This window comes from Eubalaena glacialis, chromosome 1 (genome assembly GCF_028564815.1).
Source record: "Eubalaena glacialis isolate mEubGla1 chromosome 1, mEubGla1.1.hap2.+ XY, whole genome shotgun sequence".
In the NCBI taxonomy this organism is placed as follows: Eukaryota; Metazoa; Chordata; class Mammalia; order Artiodactyla; family Balaenidae; genus Eubalaena; species Eubalaena glacialis.
In genome coordinates, this window is record NC_083716.1 from 92,564,618 (window position 1) to 92,583,308 (window position 18,691).

Below are 18,691 nucleotides of genomic sequence, written 5' to 3' on the forward strand. Positions count from 1 at the left end.
GGCTGGCCCGGACCCAGACTCCGCCGCAGGCCGGGGTGCCGTCCGTGCGGCCCGCGAGGCCCTCGACCTGCACTTGGCCGCCCCCACCGGAGCCCAGCCGCGCCGCAGCCCCCTGTCTGCCCGTGTGTCTCTCCACAGCTCCCTCCGGAAAAAGCCCCCCCTCCGCCGTTTCGCCACGGCCGGGGGCGGGAGCGGGGGCGGGGGCCGGGGCCGCTTCTCCGGGCCTGCCGGCCACCAGGGCCGGGGTCCTCTGCTCGGCGGGCGGCGTGGGGGCAAGGGGGGGCCTTGCTGGGGCTAAGGGGCCGTGCCCACTCCATGGTGGCTCCCAGTGGCTTCGGGCCAGCTGCTGCCCGGCCGGAGGGCCGGCCCGGCCGTGGCCGGGCTGCGCCTAACTCCGCGTGGGCGGGCAGGGGGCGATGCCCAAGGGACCGCGGCCGCCGGGCCCTGAAGCCTCCGGGGCCGCGTCCCTGTGAGCGTCGAGCGGGATCTGCGGCGGGGCGCCAAGCGCCGACGGGCCTGGAGCGTCCCGCCCGCCCTGGGCTGCGAGGTGGCCCACCACTCCGCCACCCCCGGGTCCCCGAGGCCTCCTGTCGCCTGCCTGGGCGGGCGGCAGGGCCCTGCGGGAGAGGGCTGGCCGCCGGCATGGCGGTAAGGCGCAGGCGCCAGCGAAGCTGGGCCTCAAGAGGCACCGCGCGGGCCCCTCCTGCGTCTACGGCCATACCACCCTGAACGCGCCCGATCTCGTCTGATCTCGGAAGCTAAGCAGGGTCGGGCCTGGTTAGTACTTGGATGGGAGACCGCCTGGGAATACCGGGTGCTGTAGGCTTTTTGCCTCCCGCTCCGCCTTCTCCTTTAGTCGCCCGCCGCCTCCGCCCCCGCCCCCGCCCCCGCCCCCGCCGGGCACCGCTGCAGGCCCCACCTCCTCCGGCCCCTCCCACCACAGCGCGCCAGAGGGGGCGCTCTCCGCCTGCCTGGCCGGCCAGGCGGCCAGAAGGCGGCCCTGGAAGGCAGCCGCATCCCAGCCGCTCCCGGGGTGGCTGGCCTGAACCCAGACTCCGCCTCAGGCCCGGGTGCCGGCCGTGCGGCCCGCGAGCCCCTTGACCTGCACTTGGCCGCCCCCACCGGAGCCCAGCCGCGCCGCAGCCCCCTGTCTGCCCGTGTGTCTCTCCACAGCTCCCTCCGGAAAAAGCCCACCCTTTGCCACTTCGCCACGGCCGAGAGTGGGAGCGGGGTCGTGGGCTGGGACCGGTTCGCTGGGCTGGCTAGACACCAGGCGCCGGGAACTTTGCTCGGCAGTTGGCGTGGGGGCAAGGGTGGCGTTGCTGTGTCTAAGGGGCCGTGCCGGCTCAATGGTGGCTCCCAGTGGCTTCGGGCCAACTGCCGTTGGGCAGGCGGGCCGGCCAGGCCGTGGCTGGGCTGCGCCTAGCACTGTGTGGATTGACAGGGTGGGGAATGCACAAGGGACCGAGGGCCACAGGCCCTTAAGCCTCCGGGGCCAAGTCCTGTGAGCGTTGAGCGGCTCTGGGGCGGAGGGCCAAGCGCCTACAGGCCTGGAGGGTCCCGCCTGACCTGAGCTGCGAAGTCGCCCACAACTCCACCACCCCCGGGCCCTCGAGGCCTCCTGTCGCTTGCCTGGGCGGACGGCAGGGCCGCGCCGGAGAGGGTTGGCTGCCGGGCTGGCGGTAAGTCGCCAGCACCAGCGAAGCTAAGCCTCAAGAGGCACACCGTGGCCCCCGCTGCATTCTACGGCCACACCTCCCTGAACGCACCACACCTCGTCTGATCTCGGAAGCTAATCAGGGTCTGGCCTGTTTCGTACCTGGATGGGAGACCACATGGGAATACCGAGTGCTGTAGGCTTTTTTGCCTCCCGCTCCGCCTTGACATTTAGTGGCCCGCGGCCGAGGCCGCCTCCGCCCCCGCTGAGCACCGCTGCAGGCCTCACCTCCTCACGTCCCTCCCAACACAGCGCGCCGGAGGGGGCGCTCCGCGCCGGCCTGGCCGGCCAGGCGGCCAGAAGGCGGCCCTGGAAGGCAGCCGCCACCCCAGCCGCTCCCGTGGTGGCTGGCCCGGACCCAGACTCCGCCGCAGGCCGGGGTGCCGTCCGTGCGGCCCGCGAGGCCCTCGACCTGCACTTGGCCGCCCCCACCGGAGCCCAGCCGCGCCGCAGCCCCCTGTCTGCCCGTGTGTCTCTCCACAGCTCCCTCCGGAAAAAGCCCACCCTTTGCCACTTCGCCACGGCCGGGGGCGGGAGCGGGGTCGTGGGCTGGGACCGGTTCGCTGGGCTGGCTAGCCACAAGGCGCCGGGAACTTTGCTCGGCGGGTGGCGTGGGGGCAAGGGTGGCGTTGCTGTGTCTAAGGGGCCGTGCCGGCTCAATGGTGGCTCCCAGTGGCTTCGGGCCAACTGCCGTTGGGCAGGCGGGCCGGCCAGGCCGTGGCTGGGCTGCGCCTAGCACTGTGTGGATTGACAGGGTGGGGAATGCACAAGGGACCGAGGGCCACAGGCCCTTAAGCCTCCGGGGCCAAGTCCTGTGAGCGTTGAGCGGCTCTGGGGCGGAGGGCCAAGCGCCTACAGGCCTGGAGGGTCCCGCCTGACCTGAGCTGCGAAGTCGCCCACAACTCCACCACCCCCGGGCCCTCGAGGCCTCCTGTCGCTTGCCTGGGCGGACGGCAGGGCCGCGCCGGAGAGGGTTGGCTGCCGGGCTGGCGGTAAGTCGCCAGCACCAGCGAAGCTAAGCCTCAAGAGGCACACCGTGGCCCCCGCTGCATTCTACGGCCACACCTCCCTGAACGCACCACACCTCGTCTGATCTCGGAAGCTAATCAGGGTCTGGCCTGTTTCGTACCTGGATGGGAGACCACATGGGAATACCGAGTGCTGTAGGCTTTTTTGCCTCCCGCTCCGCCTTGACATTTAGTGGCCCGTGGCCGAGGCCGCCTCCGCCCCCGCTGAGCACCGCTGCAGGCCTCACCTCCTCACGTCCCTCCCAACACAGCGCGCCGGAGGGATCGCTCCCCGCCGAGCTGGCTGGACATGCGGCCAGAATGCGGCCCTGGAAGGCAGCCGCCACCCCAGCCGCTCCCGTGGTGGCTGGCCCGGACCCAGACTCCGCCGCAGGCCGGGGTGCCGTCCGTGCGGCCCGCGAGGCCCTCGACCTGCACTTGGCCGCCCCCACCGGAGCCCAGCCGCGCCGCAGCCCCCTGTCTGCCCGTGTGTCTCTCCACAGCTCCCTCCGGAAAAAGCCCCCCCTCCGCCGTTTCGCCACGGCTGGGGGCGGGAGCGGGGGCGGGGGCCGGGGCCGCTTCTCCGGGCCTGCCGGCCACCAGGGCCGGGGTCCTGTGCTCGGCGGGCGGCGTGGGGGCAAGGGGGGGCCTTGCTGGGGCTAAGGGGCCGTGCCCACTCCATGGTGGCTCCCAGTGGCTTCGGGCCAGCTGCTGCCCGGCCGGAGGGCCGGCCCGGCCGTGGCCGGGCTGCGCCTAACTCCGCGTGGGCGGGCAGGGGGGGATGCCCAAGGGACCGCGGCCGCCGGGCCCTGAAGCCTCCGGGGCCGCGTCCCTGTGAGCGTCGAGCGGGATCTGCGGCGGGGCGCCAAGCGCCGACGGGCCTGGAGCGTCCCGCCCGCCCTGGGCTGCGAGGTGGCCCACCACTCCGCCACCCCCGGGTCCCCGAGGCCTCCTGTCGCCTGCCTGGGCGGGCGGCAGGGCCCTGCGGGAGAGGGCTGTCCGCCGGCATGGCGGTAAGGCGCAGGCGCCAGCGAAGCTGGGCCTCAAGAGGCACCGCGCGGGCCCCTCCTGCGTCTACGGCCATACCACCCTGAACGCGCCCGATCTCGTCTGATCTCGGAAGCTAAGCAGGGTCGGGCCTGGTTAGTACTTGGATGGGAGACCGCCTGGGAATACCGGGTGCTGTAGGCTTTTTGCCTCCCGCTCCGCCTTCTCCTTTAGTCGCCCGCCGCCTCCGCCCCCGCCCCCGCCCCCGCCCCCGCCGGGCACCGCTGCAGGCCCCACCTCCTCCGGCCCCTCCCACCACAGCGCGCCAGAGGGGGCGCTCTCCGCCTGCCTGGCCGGCCAGGCGGCCAGAAGGCGGCCCTGGAAGGCAGCCGCATCCCAGCCGCTCCCGGGGTGGCTGGCCTGAACCCAGACTCCGCCTCAGGCCCGGGTGCCGGCCGTGCGGCCCGCGAGCCCCTTGACCTGCACCTGGCCGCCCCCACCAGCGCCCAGCCCCGGCGCAGCCACCTATCTGCTGGTGTGTCTCTCCACAGCTCCCTCCGGAAAAAGCCCCCCCTCCGCCGTTTCGCCACGGCCGGGGGCGGGAGCGGGGGCGGGGGCCGGGGCCGGTGCTCCGGGCCGGCCGGCCACAAGGCGCCGGGTCCTGTGCTCGGCGGGTGGCGTGGGGGCAAGGGTGGCCTTGCTGGGGCTAAGGGGCCGTGCCGACTCAATGGTGGCTCCCAGTGGGTTAAGGGCCGACTGCCGTCGGGCAGGAGGGCCGGCCCGGGCTGCGGCTGGGCTGCGCCTAGCGCCGCGTGGGCGGGCAGAGGGGAGGCCCAAGGGACCGCGGGCCCCGGGCCCTGAAGCCTCCGGGGCCACGTCCCTGTGAGCGACGTGCGGGATCTGGGGCGGGGCGCCAAGCGCCGAACGGTTTGGTGGGTCCCGCCCGCCCTGGGCTGGGAGGTCGCCGAACCCTCCGCCACCCCCCTGGTACCCGAGGCCGCCGTTGCCCTGCCTGGGCGGGCGGCGGGGCCCTGCCGGGGCGGGCTGGCCGCCGGGCTGGCGGGGAGGCGCAAGCGCCAGCGAAGCTGGGCCTCAAGAGGCACTCCGCGGGCCCCTTTTAACGTCTACGGCCATACCACCCTGAACGCGCCCGATCTCGTCTGATCTCGGAAGCTAAGCAGGGTCGGGCCTGGTTAGTACTTGGATGGGAGACCGCCTGGGAATACCGGTTGCTGTAGGCTTTTTGCCTCCCGCTCCGCCTTCTCCTTTAGTCGCCCGCGGCCTAGGCCGAGGCCGAGGCCAAGGCCGAGGCCGCTGCCTCCGCCCCCGCCCCCGCCCCCGCCGGGCAGCGCTGCAGGCCCCACCTCCTCCGGCCCCTCCCACCACAGCGCGCCAGAGGGGGCGCTCCGCGCCGGCCTGGCCGGCCAGGCGGCCAGAAGGCGGCCCTGGAAGGCAGCCGCCACCCCAGCCGCTCCCGTGGTGGCTGGCCCGGACCCAGACTCCGCCGCAGGCCGGGGTGCCGTCCGTGCGGCCCACGAAGCCCTCGACCTGCACTTGGCCGCCCCCACCGGAGCCCAGCCGCGCCGCAGCCCCCTGTCTGCCCGTGTGTCTCTCCACAGCTCCCTCCGGAAAAAGCCCACCCTTTGCCACTTCGCCACGGCCGAGAGTGGGAGCGGGGTCGTGGGCTGGGACCGGTTCGCTGGGCTGGCTAGACACCAGGCGCCGGGAACTTTGCTCGGCAGTTGGCGTGGGGGCAAGGGTGGCGTTGCTGTGTCTAAGGGGCCGTGCCGGCTCAATGGTGGCTCCCAGTGGCTTCGGGCCAACTGCCGTTGGGCAGGCGGGCCGGCCAGGCCGTGGCTGGGCTGCGCCTAGCACTGTGTGGATTGACAGGGTGGGGAATGCACAAGGGACCGAGGGCCACAGGCCCTTAAGCCTCCGGGGCCAAGTCCTGTGAGCGTTGAGCGGCTCTGGGGCGGAGGGCCAAGCGCCTACAGGCCTGGAGGGTCCCGCCTGACCTGAGCTGCGAAGTCGCCCACAACTCCACCACCCCCGGGCCCTCGAGGCCTCCTGTCGCTTGCCTGGGCGGACGGCAGGGCCGCGCCGGAGAGGGTTGGCTGCCGGGCTGGCGGTAAGTCGCCAGCACCAGCGAAGCTAAGCCTCAAGAGGCACACCGTGGCCCCCGCTGCATTCTACGGCCACACCTCCCTGAACGCACCACACCTCGTCTGATCTCGGAAGCTTATCAGGGTCTGGCCTGTTTCGTACCTGGATGGGAGACCACATGGGAATACCGAGTGCTGTAGGCTTTTTTGCCTCCCGCTCCGCCTTGACATTTAGTGGCCCGCGGCCGAGGCCGCCTCCGCCCCCGCTGAGCACCGCTGCAGGCCTCACCTCCTCACGTCCCTCCCAACACAGCGCGCCGGAGGGATCGCTCCCCGCCGAGCTGGCTGGACATGCGGCCAGAATGCGGCCCTGGAAGGCAGCCGCCACCCCAGCCGCTCCCGTGGTGGCTGGCCCGGACCCAGACTCCGCCGCAGGCCGGGGTGCCGTCCGTGCGGCCCGCGAGGCCCTCGACCTGCACTTGGCCGCCCCCACCGGAGCCCAGCCGCGCCGCAGCCCCCTGTCTGCCCGTGTGTCTCTCCACAGCTCCCTCCGGAAAAAGCCCCCCCTCCGCCGTTTCGCCACGGCCGGGGGCGGGAGCGGGGGCGGGGGCCGGGGCCGCTTCTCCGGGCCTGCCGGCCACCAGGGCCGGGGTCCTGTGCTCGGCGGGCGGCGTGGGGGCAAGGGGGGGCCTTGCTGGGGCTAAGGGGCCGTGCCCACTCCATGGTGGCTCCCAGTGGCTTCGGGCCAGCTGCTGCCCGGCCGGAGGGCCGGCCCGGCCGTGGCCGGGCTGCGCCTAACTCCGCGTGGGCGGGCAGGGGGGGATGCCCAAGGGACCGCGGCCGCCGGGCCCTGAAGCCTCCGGGGCCGCGTCCCTGTGAGCGTCGAGCGGGATCTGCGGCGGGGCGCCAAGCGCCGACGGGCCTGGAGCGTCCCGCCCGCCCTGGGCTGCGAGGTGGCCCACCACTCCGCCACCCCCGGGTCCCCGAGGCCTCTTGTCGCCTGCCTGGGCGGGCGGCAGGGCCCTGCGGGAGAGGGCTGTCCGCCGGCATGGCGGTAAGGCGCAGGCGCCAGCGAAGCTGGGCCTCAAGAGGCACCGCGCGGGCCCCTCCTGCGTCTACGGCCATACCACCCTGAACGCGCCCGATCTCGTCTGATCTCGGAAGCTAAGCAGGGTCGGGCCTGGTTAGTACTTGGATGGGAGACCGCCTGGGAATACCGGGTGCTGTAGGCTTTTTGCCTCCCGCTCCGCCTTCTCCTTTAGTCGCCCGCCGCCTCCGCCCCCGCCCCCGCCCCCGCCCCCGCCGGGCACCGCTGCAGGCCCCACCTCCTCCGGCCCCTCCCACCACAGCGCGCCAGAGGGGGCGCTCTCCGCCTGCCTGGCCGGCCAGGCGGCCAGAAGGCGGCCCTGGAAGGCAGCCGCATCCCAGCCGCTCCCGGGGTGGCTGGCCTGAACCCAGACTCCGCCTCAGGCCCGGGTGCCGGCCGTGCGGCCCGCGAGCCCCTTGACCTGCACCTGGCCGCCCCCACCAGCGCCCAGCCCCGGCGCAGCCACCTATCTGCCGGTGTGTCTCTCCACAGCTCCCTCCGGAAAAAGCCCCCCCTCCGCCGTTTCGCCACGGCCGGGGGCGGGAGCGGGGGCGGGGGCCGGGGCCGGTGCTCCGGGCCGGCCGGCCACAAGGCGCCGGGTCCTGTGCTCGGCGGGTGGCGTGGGGGCAAGGGTGGCCTTGCTGGGGCTAAGGGGCCGTGCCGACTCAATGGTGGCTCCCAGTGGGTTAAGGGCCGACTGCCGTCGGGCAGGAGGGCCGGCCCGGGCTGCGGCTGGGCTGCGCCTAGCGCCGCGTGGGCGGGCAGAGGGGAGGCCCAAGGGACCGCGGGCCCCGGGCCCTGAAGCCTCCGGGGCCACGTCCCTGTGAGCGACGTGCGGGATCTGGGGCGGGGCGCCAAGCGCCGAACGGTTTGGTGGGTCCCGCCCGCCCTGGGCTGGGAGGTCGCCGAACCCTCCGCCACCCCCCTGGTACCCGAGGCCGCCGTTGCCCTGCCTGGGCGGGCGGCGGGGCCCTGCCGGGGCGGGCTGGCCGCCGGGCTGGCGGGGAGGCGCAAGCGCCAGCGAAGCTGGGCCTCAAGAGGCACTCCGCGGGCCCCTTTTAACGTCTACGGCCATACCACCCTGAACGCGCCCGATCTCGTCTGATCTCGGAAGCTAAGCAGGGTCGGGCCTGGTTAGTACTTGGATGGGAGACCGCCTGGGAATACCGGGTGCTGTAGGCTTTTTGCCTCCCGCTCCGCCTTCTCCTTTAGTCGCCCGCGGCCTAGGCCGAGGCCGAGGCCAAGGCCGAGGCCGCTGCCTCCGCCCCCGCCCCCGCCCCCGCCGGGCAGCGCTGCAGGCCCCACCTCCTCCGGCCCCTCCCACCACAGCGCGCCAGAGGGGGCGCTCCGCGCCGGCCTGGCCGGCCAGGCGGCCAGAAGGCGGCCCTGGAAGGCAGCCGCCACCCCAGCCGCTCCCGTGGTGGCTGGCCCGGACCCAGACTCCGCCGCAGGCCGGGGTGCCGTCCGTGCGGCCCACGAAGCCCTCGACCTGCACTTGGCCGCCCCCACCGGAGCCCAGCCGCGCCGCAGCCCCCTGTCTGCCCGTGTGTCTCTCCACAGCTCCCTCCGGAAAAAGCCCACCCTTTGCCACTTCGCCACGGCCGAGAGTGGGAGCGGGGTCGTGGGCTGGGACCGGTTCGCTGGGCTGGCTAGACACCAGGCGCCGGGAACTTTGCTCGGCAGTTGGCGTGGGGGCAAGGGTGGCGTTGCTGTGTCTAAGGGGCCGTGCCGGCTCAATGGTGGCTCCCAGTGGCTTCGGGCCAACTGCCGTTGGGCAGGCGGGCCGGCCAGGCCGTGGCTGGGCTGCGCCTAGCACTGTGTGGATTGACAGGGTGGGGAATGCACAAGGGACCGAGGGCCACAGGCCCTTAAGCCTCCGGGGCCAAGTCCTGTGAGCGTTGAGCGGCTCTGGGGCGGAGGGCCAAGCGCCTACAGGCCTGGAGGGTCCCGCCTGACCTGAGCTGCGAAGTCGCCCACAACTCCACCACCCCCGGGCCCTCGAGGCCTCCTGTCGCTTGCCTGGGCGGACGGCAGGGCCGCGCCGGAGAGGGTTGGCTGCCGGGCTGGCGGTAAGTCGCCAGCACCAGCGAAGCTAAGCCTCAAGAGGCACACCGTGGCCCCCGCTGCATTCTACGGCCACACCTCCCTGAACGCACCACACCTCGTCTGATCTCGGAAGCTAATCAGGGTCTGGCCTGTTTCGTACCTGGATGGGAGACCACATGGGAATACCGAGTGCTGTAGGCTTTTTTGCCTCCCGCTCCGCCTTGACATTTAGTGGCCCGCGGCCGAGGCCGCCTCCGCCCCCGCTGAGCACCGCTGCAGGCCTCACCTCCTCACGTCCCTCCCAACACAGCGCGCCGGAGGGATCGCTCCCCGCCGAGCTGGCTGGACATGCGGCCAGAATGCGGCCCTGGAAGGCAGCCGCCACCCCAGCCGCTCCCGTGGTGGCTGGCCCGGACCCAGACTCCGCCGCAGGCCGGGGTGCCGTCCGTGCGGCCCGCGAGGCCCTCGACCTGCACTTGGCCGCCCCCACCGGAGCCCAGCCGCGCCGCAGCCCCCTGTCTGCCCGTGTGTCTCTCCACAGCTCCCTCCGGAAAAAGCCCCCCCTCCGCCGTTTCGCCACGGCCGGGGGCGGGAGCGGGGGCGGGGGCCGGGGCCGCTTCTCCGGGCCTGCCGGCCACCAGGGCCGGGGTCCTGTGCTCAGCGGGCGGCGTGGGGGCAAGGGGGGGCCTTGCTGGGGCTAAGGGGCCGTGCCCACTCCATGGTGGCTCCCAGTGGCTTCGGGCCAGCTGCTGCCCGGCCGGAGGGCCGGCCCGGCCGTGGCCGGGCTGCGCCTAACTCCGCGTGGGCGGGCAGGGGGGGATGCCCAAGGGACCGCGGCCGCCGGGCCCTGAAGCCTCCGGGGCCGCGTCCCTGTGAGCGTCGAGCGGGATCTGCGGCGGGGCGCCAAGCGCCGACGGGCCTGGAGCGTCCCGCCCGCCCTGGGCTGCGAGGTGGCCCACCACTCCGCCACCCCCGGGTCCCCGAGGCCTCCTGTCGCCTGCCTGGGCGGGCGGCAGGGCCCTGCCGGAGAGGGCTGGCCGCCGGCATGGCGGTAAGGCGCAGGCGCCAGCGAAGCTGGGCCTCAAGAGGCACCGCGCGGGCCCCTCCTGCGTCTACGGCCATACCACCCTGAACGCGCCCGATCTCGTCTGATCTCGGAAGCTAAGCAGGGTCGGGCCTGGTTAGTACTTGGATGGGAGACCGCCTGGGAATACCGGGTGCTGTAGGCTTTTTGCCTCCCGCTCCGCCTTCTCCTTTAGTCGCCCGCCGCCTCCGCCCCCGCCCCCGCCCCCGCCCCCGCCGGGCACCGCTGCAGGCCCCACCTCCTCCGGCCCCTCCCACCACAGCGCGCCAGAGGGGGCGCTCTCCGCCTGCCTGGCCGGCCAGGCGGCCAGAAGGCGGCCCTGGAAGGCAGCCGCATCCCAGCCGCTCCCGGGGTGGCTGGCCTGAACCCAGACTCCGCCTCAGGCCCGGGTGCCGGCCGTGCGGCCCGCGAGCCCCTTGACCTGCACCTGGCCGCCCCCACCAGCGCCCAGCCCCGGCGCAGCCACCTATCTGCCGGTGTGTCTCTCCACAGCTCCCTCCGGAAAAAGCCCCCCCTCCGCCGTTTCGCCACGGCCGGGGGCGGGAGCGGGGGCGGGGGCCGGGGCCGGTGCTCCGGGCCGGCCGGCCACAAGGCGCCGGGTCCTGTGCTCGGCGGGTGGCGTGGGGGCAAGGGTGGCCTTGCTGGGGCTAAGGGGCCGTGCCGACTCAATGGTGGCTCCCAGTGGGTTAAGGGCCGACTGCCGTCGGGCAGGAGGGCCGGCCCGGGCTGCGGCTGGGCTGCGCCTAGCGCCGCGTGGGCGGGCAGAGGGGAGGCCCAAGGGACCGCGGGCCCCGGGCCCTGAAGCCTCCGGGGCCACGTCCCTGTGAGCGACGTGCGGGATCTGGGGCGGGGCGCCAAGCGCCGAACGGTTTGGTGGGTCCCGCCCGCCCTGGGCTGGGAGGTCGCCGAACCCTCCGCCACCCCCCTGGTACCCGAGGCCGCCGTTGCCCTGCCTGGGCGGGCGGCGGGGCCCTGCCGGGGCGGGCTGGCCGCCGGGCTGGCGGGGAGGCGCAAGCACCAGCGAAGCTGGGCCTCAAGAGGCACTCCGCGGGCCCCTTTTAACGTCTACGGCCATACCACCCTGAACGCGCCCGATCTCGTCTGATCTCGGAAGCTAAGCAGGGTCGGGCCTGGTTAGTACTTGGATGGGAGACCGCCTGGGAATACCGGGTGCTGTAGGCTTTTTGCCTCCCGCTCCGCCTTCTCCTTTAGTCGCCCGCGGCCTAGGCCGAGGCCGAGGCCAAGGCCGAGGCCGCTGCCTCCGCCCCCGCCCCCGCCCCCGCCGGGCAGCGCTGCAGGCCCCACCTCCTCCGGCCCCTCCCACCACAGCGCGCCAGAGGGGGCGCTCCGCGCCGGCCTGGCCGGCCAGGCGGCCAGAAGGCGGCCCTGGAAGGCAGCCGCCACCCCAGCCGCTCCCGTGGTGGCTGGCCCGGACCCAGACTCCGCCGCAGGCCGGGGTGCCGTCCGTGCGGCCCACGAAGCCCTCGACCTGCACTTGGCCGCCCCCACCGGAGCCCAGCCGCGCCGCAGCCCCCTGTCTGCCCGTGTGTCTCTCCACAGCTCCCTCCGGAAAAAGCCCACCCTTTGCCACTTCGCCACGGCCGAGAGTGGGAGCGGGGTCGTGGGCTGGGACCGGTTCGCTGGGCTGGCTAGACACCAGGCGCCGGGAACTTTGCTCGGCAGTTGGCGTGGGGGCAAGGGTGGCGTTGCTGTGTCTAAGGGGCCGTGCCGGCTCAATGGTGGCTCCCAGTGGCTTCGGGCCAACTGCCGTTGGGCAGGCGGGCCGGCCAGGCCGTGGCTGGGCTGCGCCTAGCACTGTGTGGATTGACAGGGTGGGGAATGCACAAGGGACCGAGGGCCACAGGCCCTTAAGCCTCCGGGGCCAAGTCCTGTGAGCGTTGAGCGGCTCTGGGGCGGAGGGCCAAGCGCCTACAGGCCTGGAGGGTCCCGCCTGACCTGAGCTGCGAAGTCGCCCACAACTCCACCACCCCCGGGCCCTCGAGGCCTCCTGTCGCTTGCCTGGGCGGACGGCAGGGCCGCGCCGGAGAGGGTTGGCTGCCGGGCTGGCGGTAAGTCGCCAGCACCAGCGAAGCTAAGCCTCAAGAGGCACACCGTGGCCCCCGCTGCATTCTACGGCCACACCTCCCTGAACGCACCACACCTCGTCTGATCTCGGAAGCTAATCAGGGTCTGGCCTGTTTCGTACCTGGATGGGAGACCACATGGGAATACCGAGTGCTGTAGGCTTTTTTGCCTCCCGCTCCGCCTTGACATTTAGTGGCCCGCGGCCGAGGCCGCCTCCGCCCCCGCTGAGCACCGCTGCAGGCCTCACCTCCTCACGTCCCTCCCAACACAGCGCGCCGGAGGGATCGCTCCCCGCCGAGCTGGCTGGACATGCGGCCAGAATGCGGCCCTGGAAGGCAGCCGCCACCCCAGCCGCTCCCGTGGTGGCTGGCCCGGACCCAGACTCCGCCGCAGGCCGGGGTGCCGTCCGTGCGGCCCGCGAGGCCCTCGACCTGCACTTGGCCGCCCCCACCGGAGCCCAGCCGCGCCGCAGCCCCCTGTCTGCCCGTGTGTCTCTCCACAGCTCCCTCCGGAAAAAGCCCCCCCCTCCGCCGTTTCGCCACGGCCGGGGGCGGGATCGGGGGCGGGGGCCGGGGCTGGTGCTCCGGGCCGGCCGGCCACAAGGCGCCGGGTCCTGTGCTCGGCGGGTGGCGTGGGGGCAAGGGTGGCCTTGCTGGGGCTAAGGGGCCGTGCCGACTCAATGGTGGCTCCCAGTGGGTTAAGGGCCGACTGCCGTCGGGCAGGAGGGCCGGCCCGGGCTGCGGCTGGGCTGCGCCTAGCGCCGCGTGGGCGGGCAGAGGGGAGGCCCAAGGGACCGCGGGCCCCGGGCCCTGAAGCCTCCGGGGCCACGTCCCTGTGAGCGACGTGCGGGATCTGGGGCGGGGCGCCAAGCGCCGAACGGTTTGGTGGGTCCCGCCCGCCCTGGGCTGGGAGGTCGCCGAACCCTCCGCCACCCCCCTGGTACCCGAGGCCGCCGTTGCCCTGCCTGGGCGGGCGGCGGGGCCCTGCCGGGGCGGGCTGGCCGCCGGGCTGGCGGGGAGGCGCAAGCGCCAGCGAAGCTGGGCCTCAAGAGGCACTCCGCGGGCCCCTTTTAACGTCTACGGCCATACCACCCTGAACGCGCCCGATCTCGTCTGATCTCGGAAGCTAAGCAGGGTCGGGCCTGGTTAGTACTTGGATGGGAGACCGCCTGGGAATACCGGGTGCTGTAGGCTTTTTGCCTCCCGCTCCGCCTTCTCCTTTAGTCGCCCGCGGCCTAGGCCGAGGCCGAGGCCAAGGCCGAGGCCGCTGCCTCCGCCCCCGCCCCCGCCCCCGCCGGGCAGCGCTGCAGGCCCCACCTCCTCCGGCCCCTCCCACCACAGCGCGCCAGAGGGGGCGCTCCGCGCCGGCCTGGCCGGCCAGGCGGCCAGAAGGCGGCCCTGGAAGGCAGCCGCCACCCCAGCCGCTCCCGTGGTGGCTGGCCCGGACCCAGACTCCGCCGCAGGCCGGGGTGCCGTCCGTGCGGCCCACGAAGCCCTCGACCTGCACTTGGCCGCCCCCACCGGAGCCCAGCCGCGCCGCAGCCCCCTGTCTGCCCGTGTGTCTCTCCACAGCTCCCTCCGGAAAAAGCCCACCCTTTGCCACTTCACCACGGCCGAGAGTGGGAGCGGGGTCGTGGGCTGGGACCGGTTCGCTGGGCTGGCTAGACACCAGGCGCCGGGAACTTTGCTCGGCAGTTGGCGTGGGGGCAAGGGTGGCGTTGCTGTGTCTAAGGGGCCGTGCCGGCTCAATGGTGGCTCCCAGTGGCTTCGGGCCAACTGCCGTTGGGCAGGCGGGCCGGCCAGGCCGTGGCTGGGCTGCGCCTAGCACTGTGTGGATTGACAGGGTGGGGAATGCACAAGGGACCGAGGGCCACAGGCCCTTAAGCCTCCGGGGCCAAGTCCTGTGAGCGTTGAGCGGCTCTGGGGCGGAGGGCCAAGCGCCTACAGGCCTGGAGGGTCCCGCCTGACCTGAGCTGCGAAGTCGCCCACAACTCCACCACCCCCGGGCCCTCGAGGCCTCCTGTCGCTTGCCTGGGCGGACGGCAGGGCCGCGCCGGAGAGGGTTGGCTGCCGGGCTGGCGGTAAGTCGCCAGCACCAGCGAAGCTAAGCCTCAAGAGGCACACCGTGGCCCCCGCTGCATTCTACGGCCACACCTCCCTGAACGCACCACACCTCGTCTGATCTCGGAAGCTAATCAGGGTCTGGCCTGTTTCGTACCTGGATGGGAGACCACATGGGAATACCGAGTGCTGTAGGCTTTTTTGCCTCCCGCTCCGCCTTGACATTTAGTGGCCCGCGGCCGAGGCCGCCTCCGCCCCCGCTGAGCACCGCTGCAGGCCTCACCTCCTCACGTCCCTCCCAACACAGCGCGCCGGAGGGATCGCTCCCCGCCGAGCTGGCTGGACATGCGGCCAGAATGCGGCCCTGGAAGGCAGCCGCCACCCCAGCCGCTCCCGTGGTGGCTGGCCCGGACCCAGACTCCGCCGCAGGCCGGGGTGCCGTCCGTGCGGCCCGCGAGGCCCTCGACCTGCACTTGGCCGCCCCCACCGGAGCCCAGCCGCGCCGCAGCCCCCTGTCTGCCCGTGTGTCTCTCCACAGCTCCCTCCGGAAAAAGCCCCCCCTCCGCCGTTTCGCCACGGCCGGGGGCGGGAGCGGGGGCGGGGGCCGGGGCCGCTTCTCCGGGCCTGCCGGCCACCAGGGCCGGGGTCCTGTGCTCGGCGGGCGGCGTGGGGGCAAGGGGGGGCCTTGCTGGGGCTAAGGGGCCGTGCCCACTCCATGGTGGCTCCCAGTGGCTTCGGGCCAGCTGCTGCCCGGCCGGAGGGCCGGCCCGGCCGTGGCCGGGCTGCGCCTAACTCCACGTGGGCGGGCAGGGGGGGATGCCCAACGGACCGCGGCCGCCGGGCCCTGAAGCCTCCGGGGCCGCATCCCTGTGAGCGTCGAGCGGGATCTGCGGCGGGGCGCCAAGCGCCGACGGGCCTGGAGCGTCCCGCCCGCCCTGGGCTGCGAGGTGGCCCACCACTCCGCCACCCCCGGGTCCCCGAGGCCTCCTGTCGCCTGCCTGGGCGGGCGGCAGGGCCCTGCGGGAGAGGGCTGTCCGCCGGCATGGCGGTAAGGCGCAGGCGCCAGCGAAGCTGGGCCTCAAGAGGCACCGCGCGGGCCCCTCCTGCGTCTACGGCCATACCACCCTGAACGCGCCCGATCTCGTCTGATCTCGGAAGCTAAGCAGGGTCGGGCCTGGTTAGTACTTGGATGGGAGACCGCCTGGGAATACCGGGTGCTGTAGGCTTTTTGCCTCCCGCTCCGCCTTCTCCTTTAGTCGCCCGCCGCCTCCGCCCCCGCCCCCGCCCCCGCCCCCGCCGGGCACCGCTGCAGGCCCCACCTCCTCCGGCCCCTCCCACCACAGCGCGCCAGAGGGGGCGCTCTCCGCCTGCCTGGCCGGCCAGGCGGCCAGAAGGCGGCCCTGGAAGGCAGCCGCATCCCAGCCGCTCCCGGGGTGGCTGGCCTGAACCCAGACTCCGCCTCAGGCCCGGGTGCCGGCCGTGCGGCCCGCGAGCCCCTTGACCTGCACCTGGCCGCCCCCACCAGCGCCCAGCCCCGGCGCAGCCACCTATCTGCCGGTGTGTCTCTCCACAGCTCCCTCCGGAAAAAGCCCCCCCTCCGCCGTTTCGCCACGGCCGGGGGCGGGAGCGGGGGCGGGGGCCGGGGCCGGTGCTCCGGGCCGGCCGGCCACAAGGCGCCGGGTCCTGTGCTCGGCGGGTGGCGTGGGGGCAAGGGTGGCCTTGCTGGGGCTAAGGGGCCGTGCCGACTCAATGGTGGCTCCCAGTGGGTTAAGGGCCGACTGCCGTCGGGCAGGAGGGCCGGCCCGGGCTGCGGCTGGGCTGCGCCTAGCGCCACGTGGGCGGGCAGAGGGGAGGCCCAAGGGACCGCGGGCCCCGGGCCCTGAAGCCTCCGGGGCCACGTCCCTGTGAGCGACGTGCGGGATCTGGGGCGGGGCGCCAAGCGCCGAACGGTTTGGTGGGTCCCGCCCGCCCTGGGCTGGGAGGTCGCCGAACCCTCCGCCACCCCCCTGGTACCCGAGGCCGCCGTTGCCCTGCCTGGGCGGGCGGCGGGGCCCTGCCGGGGCGGGCTGGCCGCCGGGCTGGCGGGGAGGCGCAAGCGCCAGCGAAGCTGGGCCTCAAGAGGCACTCCGCGGGCCCCTTTTAACGTCTACGGCCATACCACCCTGAACGCGCCCGATCTCGTCTGATCTCGGAAGCTAAGCAGGGTCGGGCCTGGTTAGTACTTGGATGGGAGACCGCCTGGGAATACCGGGTGCTGTAGGCTTTTTGCCTCCCGCTCCGCCTTCTCCTTTAGTCGCCCGCGGCCTAGGCCGAGGCCGAGGCCAAGGCCGAGGCCGCTGCCTCCGCCCCCGCCCCCGCCCCCGCCCCCGCCGGGCAGCGCTGCAGGCCCCACCTCCTCCGGCCCCTCCCACCACAGCGCGCCAGAGGGGGCGCTCCGCGCCGGCCTGGCCGGCCAGGCGGCCAGAAGGCGGCCCTGGAAGGCAGCCGCCACCCCAGCCGCTCCCGTGGTGGCTGGCCCGGACCCAGACTCCGCCGCAGGCCGGGGTGCCGTCCGTGCGGCCCACGAAGCCCTCGACCTGCACTTGGCCGCCCCCACCGGAGCCCAGCCGCGCCGCAGCCCCCTGTCTGCCCGTGTGTCTCTCCACAGCTCCCTCCGGAAAAAGCCCACCCTTTGCCACTTCGCCACGGCCGAGAGTGGGAGCGGGGTCGTGGGCTGGGACCGGTTCGCTGGGCTGGCTAGACACCAGGCGCCGGGAACTTTGCTCGGCAGTTGGCGTGGGGGCAAGGGTGGCGTTGCTGTGTCTAAGGGGCCGTGCCGGCTCAATGGTGGCTCCCAGTGGCTTCGGGCCAACTGCCGTTGGGCAGGCGGGCCGGCCAGGCCGTGGCTGGGCTGCGCCTAGCACTGTGTGGATTGACAGGGTGGGGAATGCACAAGGGACCGAGGGCCACAGGCCCTTAAGCCTCCGGGGCCAAGTCCTGTGAGCGTTGAGCGGCTCTGGGGCGGAGGGCCAAGCGCCTACAGGCCTGGAGGGTCCCGCCTGACCTGAGCTGCGAAGTCGCCCACAACTCCACCACCCCCGGGCCCTCGAGGCCTCCTGTCGCTTGCCTGGGCGGACGGCAGGGCCGCGCCGGAGAGGGTTGGCTGCCGGGCTGGCGGTAAGTCGCCAGCACCAGCGAAGCTAAGCCTCAAGAGGCACACCGTGGCCCCCGCTGCATTCTACGGCCACACCTCCCTGAACGCACCACACCTCGTCTGATCTCGGAAGCTAATCAGGGTCTGGCCTGTTTCGTACCTGGATGGGAGACCACATGGGAATACCGAGTGCTGTAGGCTTTTTTGCCTCCCGCTCCGCCTTGACATTTAGTGGCCCGCGGCCGAGGCCGCCTCCGCCCCCGCTGAGCACCGCTGCAGGCCTCACCTCCTCACGTCCCTCCCAACACAGCGCGCCGGAGGGATCGCTCCCCGCCGAGCTGGCTGGACATGCGGCCAGAATGCGGCCCTGGAAGGCAGCCGCCACCCCAGCCGCTCCCGTGGTGGCTGGCCCGGACCCAGACTCCGCCGCAGGCCGGGGTGCCGTCCGTGCGGCCCGCGAGGCCCTCGACCTGCACTTGGCCGCCCCCACCGGAGCCCAGCCGCGCCGCAGCCCCCTGTCTGCCCGTGTGTCTCTCCACAGCTCCCTCCGGAAAAAGCCCCCCCCTCCGCCGTTTCGCCACGGCCGGGGGCGGGAGCGGGGGCGGGGGCCGGGGCCGGTGCTCCGGGCCGGCCGGCCACAAGGCGCCGGGTCCTGTGCTCGGCGGGTGGCGTGGGGGCAAGGGTGGCCTTGCTGGGGCTAAGGGGCCGTGCCGACTCAATGGTGGCTCCCAGTGGGTTAAGGGCCGACTGCCGTCGGGCAGGAGGGCCGGCCCGGGCTGCGGCTGGGCTGCGCCTAGCGCCGCGTGGGCGGGCAGAGGGGAGGCCCAAGGGACCGCGGGCCCCGGGCCCTGAAGCCTCCGGGGCCACGTCCCTGTGAGCGACGTGCGGGATCTGGGGCGGGGCGCCAAGCGCCGAACGGTTTGGTGGGTCCCGCCCGCCCTGGGCTGGGAGGTCGCCGAACCCTCCGCCACCGCCCTGGTACCCGAGGCCGCCGTTGCCCTGCCTGGGCGGGCGGCGGGGCCCTGCCGGGGCGGGCTGGCCGCCGGGCTGGCGGGGAGGCGCAAGCGCCAGCGAAGCTGGGCCTCAAGAGGCACTCCGCGGGCCCCTTTTAACGTCTACGGCCATACCACCCTGAACGCGCCCGATCTCGTCTGATCTCGGAAGCTAAGCAGGGTCGGGCCTGGTTAGTACTTGGATGGGAGACCGCCTGGGAATACCGGGTGCTGTAGGCTTTTTGCCTCCCGCTCCGCCTTCTCCTTTAGTCGCCCGCGGCCTAGGCCGAGGCCGAGGCCAAGGCCGAGGCCGCTGCCTCCGCCCCCGCCCCCGCCCCCGCCGGGCAGCGCTGCAGGCCCCACCTCCTCCGGCCCCTCCCACCACAGCGCG

The 18,691-nt window shown here is 73.8% G+C and overlaps 11 non-coding genes and 6 pseudogenes across 11 annotated transcripts; all 17 read left to right on the forward strand.

Moving 5' to 3' along the window:
- Positions 1 to 707: 707 nt before the first annotated feature.
- LOC133079960 (5S ribosomal RNA) lies at positions 708 to 826 on the forward strand. The gene has a single exon (XR_009698355.1). It is a non-coding gene; the product is annotated as a 5S ribosomal RNA (ribosomal RNA).
- A 915-nt stretch (positions 827 to 1,741) lies between these two features.
- LOC133075881 (5S ribosomal RNA) lies at positions 1,742 to 1,860 on the forward strand (annotated as a pseudogene).
- Positions 1,861 to 2,768: 908 nt separating this feature from the next.
- On the forward strand, positions 2,769 to 2,887 carry LOC133075884 (5S ribosomal RNA; annotated as a pseudogene).
- Positions 2,888 to 3,796: 909 nt separating this feature from the next.
- Positions 3,797 to 3,915, forward strand: LOC133079965 (5S ribosomal RNA). Its single transcript, XR_009698356.1, has one exon. It is a non-coding gene; the product is annotated as a 5S ribosomal RNA (ribosomal RNA).
- A 918-nt stretch (positions 3,916 to 4,833) lies between these two features.
- Positions 4,834 to 4,952, forward strand: LOC133104479 (5S ribosomal RNA). The gene has a single exon (XR_009703590.1). It is a non-coding gene; the product is annotated as a 5S ribosomal RNA (ribosomal RNA).
- Positions 4,953 to 6,926: 1,974 nt separating this feature from the next.
- Positions 6,927 to 7,045, forward strand: LOC133079970 (5S ribosomal RNA). Its single transcript, XR_009698357.1, has one exon. It is a non-coding gene; the product is annotated as a 5S ribosomal RNA (ribosomal RNA).
- A 918-nt stretch (positions 7,046 to 7,963) lies between these two features.
- On the forward strand, positions 7,964 to 8,082 carry LOC133079975 (5S ribosomal RNA). The gene has a single exon (XR_009698359.1). It is a non-coding gene; the product is annotated as a 5S ribosomal RNA (ribosomal RNA).
- Positions 8,083 to 9,028: 946 nt separating this feature from the next.
- LOC133075886 (5S ribosomal RNA) lies at positions 9,029 to 9,147 on the forward strand (annotated as a pseudogene).
- Positions 9,148 to 10,056: 909 nt separating this feature from the next.
- Positions 10,057 to 10,175, forward strand: LOC133079980 (5S ribosomal RNA). Its single transcript, XR_009698360.1, has one exon. It is a non-coding gene; the product is annotated as a 5S ribosomal RNA (ribosomal RNA).
- A 918-nt stretch (positions 10,176 to 11,093) lies between these two features.
- Positions 11,094 to 11,212, forward strand: LOC133079986 (5S ribosomal RNA). The gene has a single exon (XR_009698362.1). It is a non-coding gene; the product is annotated as a 5S ribosomal RNA (ribosomal RNA).
- Positions 11,213 to 12,158: 946 nt separating this feature from the next.
- LOC133075891 (5S ribosomal RNA) lies at positions 12,159 to 12,277 on the forward strand (annotated as a pseudogene).
- A 912-nt stretch (positions 12,278 to 13,189) lies between these two features.
- Positions 13,190 to 13,308, forward strand: LOC133079996 (5S ribosomal RNA). Its single transcript, XR_009698364.1, has one exon. It is a non-coding gene; the product is annotated as a 5S ribosomal RNA (ribosomal RNA).
- Positions 13,309 to 14,254: 946 nt separating this feature from the next.
- Positions 14,255 to 14,373, forward strand: LOC133075893 (5S ribosomal RNA; annotated as a pseudogene).
- Positions 14,374 to 15,282: 909 nt separating this feature from the next.
- LOC133080001 (5S ribosomal RNA) lies at positions 15,283 to 15,401 on the forward strand. The gene has a single exon (XR_009698367.1). It is a non-coding gene; the product is annotated as a 5S ribosomal RNA (ribosomal RNA).
- Positions 15,402 to 16,319: 918 nt separating this feature from the next.
- Positions 16,320 to 16,438, forward strand: LOC133080006 (5S ribosomal RNA). The gene has a single exon (XR_009698368.1). It is a non-coding gene; the product is annotated as a 5S ribosomal RNA (ribosomal RNA).
- A 952-nt stretch (positions 16,439 to 17,390) lies between these two features.
- Positions 17,391 to 17,509, forward strand: LOC133075899 (5S ribosomal RNA; annotated as a pseudogene).
- Positions 17,510 to 18,421: 912 nt separating this feature from the next.
- On the forward strand, positions 18,422 to 18,540 carry LOC133080007 (5S ribosomal RNA). The gene has a single exon (XR_009698369.1). It is a non-coding gene; the product is annotated as a 5S ribosomal RNA (ribosomal RNA).
- Positions 18,541 to 18,691: the final 151 nt, after the last annotated feature.